Source organism: Cebus imitator, unplaced genomic scaffold (genome assembly GCF_001604975.1).
Source record: "Cebus imitator isolate Cc_AM_T3 unplaced genomic scaffold, Cebus_imitator-1.0 Scaffold105, whole genome shotgun sequence".
Taxonomy (NCBI): domain Eukaryota; kingdom Metazoa; phylum Chordata; class Mammalia; order Primates; family Cebidae; genus Cebus; species Cebus imitator.
In genome coordinates this window covers 1,201,242-1,204,924 of record NW_016107420.1, presented here as the reverse complement: position 1 = coordinate 1,204,924, position 3,683 = coordinate 1,201,242, and positions in this window count along the sequence as shown.

Here is a 3,683-nt window from a genome sequence, read left to right as displayed (position 1 = left end):
GAGACGGGGTTTCACCATGTTGACCAGGATGGTCTTGATCTCTTGACCTCGTGATCCACCCGCCTCGGCCTCCCAAAGTGCTGGGATTACAGGCTTGAGCCACCGCGCCCGGCCCAGCATGTTTTTTTAATGCCCATTATGAAAGTCGATTCTCAGATTAACTGAGAGCCAACAATTTTAGCTCCTTTTACCCTTCAAAGTAGCATGCTCTCACTAATTTATTTTTCTCTCTTTGGATTTTAGGGGGATGATCTACATGTTCAAGCATAACTTAATTTGCAGAATAAATTACAAAATAAAAACATTCTCTAAAATTCCTTAATTAACATTTTTATAACTTGATGTATCACTATAAAAGTAATATAAAAGGAATTTATATCTGGGCTTCAATTCAGGTAAATTTAACTGAAAGTTTGGTTGTGGTTCAATTATTTCCCACACATTATGGCAGATTGAGCTATGGTAAATTGCAGTTTTGTTATTTGGCAAAGTGTTACAAATTTCATACTATGGAAAGTATGAAATGTCATAAAAATACCCATAGTTATGTGAAAAATAAAATTAAAGAAAACAATCTTTTCAATTATTTAAATACAAGAAAATACAAATTTTGAGAGCTATATTATGAAGTTCCTTTAGTATTTATAGTCTGGTAAAGGAGACAAACATTTTCACACATTTATGATAAAGTGCAAATGCCAAAACCAAAGCAATACATATACAGTGCTAAGAGAAGATGACTTAAAATATAGTTTGTGATTGTGACGAGGGTAGAAATGAAATCATCCCAAGATATAGTGTCGTATAAGTACCTTATTAAAGGAAACATTAACTGAATACAGAAGGAAAAGAACGTTCAAAATGAAGGTACAATCTGAAAAAGAGCAATGTAGCATATAATAGTGGTAAACTTTGGCTGGAGCACCAAGCAAAGTCTGTATCATAAAAGTCCTAGAAGATCATCTGGATCTGGCTTAAAATTTTCATCCATAAAGTCATAAAGAATCACAAAAAGGAGAGGGCCAACTAAATGCAGCCAAGAAGTGCCACTCCCATGGAAACAGACCAGAATTTCAACTAAACCAACATAATTTTAACAGATTTATGGAGAGAAATGTGGATGGGAAAAAAAAGACACAGATGCTAAAGCTGAAGAAGGAAGCTGGGGACCCTGTATGGGGTGCCCCTATGCTAAGGCTGGTTTCTGCCCCTGAACTGCTCCGAGGGTAGGGGTGAGTAAAGGGCCTGGGAAACTTTCCACTCTCGCCGTGGACCTTTGGGATCATAGCTGCAGGGGATACCACACCCCTCAAGGATGTTTGAGCTGGCAGGGGCATCTCCCCAGAGATTAGATGGAGATGGCACTGCAGCAGGCATGGAGCCAGTTACCTCAGTAAGCAGTAAACCTCCAGTGGAGCCAGGTCATAAACATCCATCTCCCAGGGCTCTCCATCTCCTTCTGAAAGGCTCCTGCCCTGGCTAACCATCAGGGAGAAAGTAGGGCTGCCTTCCTCTGTGGAACTGGGACACATCTGTCCTGCAAGCCTGCCTATTGGCCAGCCCCTCCCAGGGCTCTTGCCCAGCTGGCTCAATACAGCACGTACATGGTGCAGCCCCACTGCTAGGCTGGATGCTTTGCTCAACCTGAGTACTTTCTGGCACCCTGGGAGTCCATTGGACCCCCTCCCACACACCATACTATTAATGTAACCTCAAGGGTCCAGAAGAGGGAGCCAGAAGTAGGTTCTGGTGCTCCAGGGCTGTGGCCCACAGCTCAGGAGAGCTGAGCTGGAATCTGAGCCCAGCATCCAAGTATAGGAGGGACTCATACACTCAGAATACTGAGAGACTGAGAGTGATGAGTTGCACAAATTCTCAGGTTGGTGTGGGACCTAGGCAAGTCTGCCTCAACAGGGCTGATCTAGTAAGAGTGTGCGTTATTTCCCTATCAGATCTCTGCCTGAGAGATGCTCATGGCCTGAAACACCTAACAAAAAATAGTAATAATAACAGCAGGCAGAGTGCCAGAGTTCAGAATTGCCTTCCACAAGCCTCAGAAATAGACCTGGTTGGGTGTGGTGGCGCAGGCGAGTGTGTCACTTCTCTGCACCTCACATTGCAAAGCACAGCTGCAAATGCAAAGTTACACAAAGGAATGACTATCCACCATCCCATTGCTTTCAAGCACCATCAACTGGATTGCAGCCCAAACTATAACACAAAAAACCACTTTGCTAATTCTCCCCCATTTGAAACCCAGGGCAAGAATCCAACAACAAAAACACTGCACAGAGCCTGTTCTCTGAAAACTTCCAGGAATGAAGTCAATTGACTGTATTCAATTTAAACCACATTTAAAGGAACACCAACCCTACCAGGTAAAAAAAAGAATCAAAAGAAGAATCCAGAAAATTTAAAAAGCCATAGAACCTTCTTATCTCCTAATAAGCCCAGTTGCTCCCCAGCAATTGTTGTTACTCAGTCTGAAATGTGTGATATGGTAGACATGGAATTCAGATTCTAGATATCAAGAAAGCTCATTGAGATCGTGTAGGAAGCTGAAACTCAATCCAAGAAAGCCAAGCAATTCAGTAAAATAATTCAAGATCTGAAAGATAAAATAATCCTTTTAAGAAAACCCCAAACTGAACTTACTGAGCAAAAAAATCACTATGATAGTTGTATAATACAGTCACAAGTGTTAACAGCAGAATAGGTCAAACTGAGGAAAGAATCTCAGAGCTTGAAGAACAGTACTACAAATCAACTCAGTCAAACAAAAATAATAATAATTTAAAAATAAGTAAAATGAACAAAACGTCTGAAAAATATGAAATTGTGTAAACAGACAAAATCTACAACTATTTGGCATCCCAAAGAAAGAAGGAGAGAGAATAAGCAACTTGGAAAATATACTTGAGGATCAACTGCTTGAAAATTTACCTAGTATCACTAGAGACAGAAACCTTACAATGCCAGAAAAGATTGGAGATCTATTTTCAGTATCCTTAAAAAAAAGAAATTCCAACCAAGAAATTCATATCCTGCCAAACTAAGCTTCATAAGTAAAGAGGAGATAAAAATCATTATCGGATAAGCAAATGTTGAGGGATATATTTCAATTATACCAGCTTTATAATCACAGATGCAAAAAAAGACACCTGCTACCACAAAAACACAGGTAAGCACAGAGCCCACAGGCCATGCAAGTGCACAATCAAGTTTACATAACAACCAGCTAACAACAAAATGACAGGATCAAAATCACACATATCAATCCTGTGAATGGAAACAGGATAAACAGTCCAATTAAATGACATAGAATGTCTGACTGGAGAAAAAGGCAAAGCCTAACCGTCTATTGTCTTCGGGACACCCATCTCACATGTAATGACACCCACAGGCTGAAAGTGAAAGGATGAAGAAAGATTTCTCCTGCAAATGGAAAACAAAAAAAGACAGGAGTCACTATTCTTATATCAGATACAACAAACTTAAAACCAATAAAAATAAATATGGAAAATGATGAAAATAGCATGGCCAATCTAACAGGAAGCTTTAAATACACTAATTACATATGCACCCAACATTAGAGCACTCAGACCTATAAAACAAGTTCTTCTTGCAAACAAAAAGACAGATAATCATAGAATAATGGTCGTATACTTCAACACCCATTGACA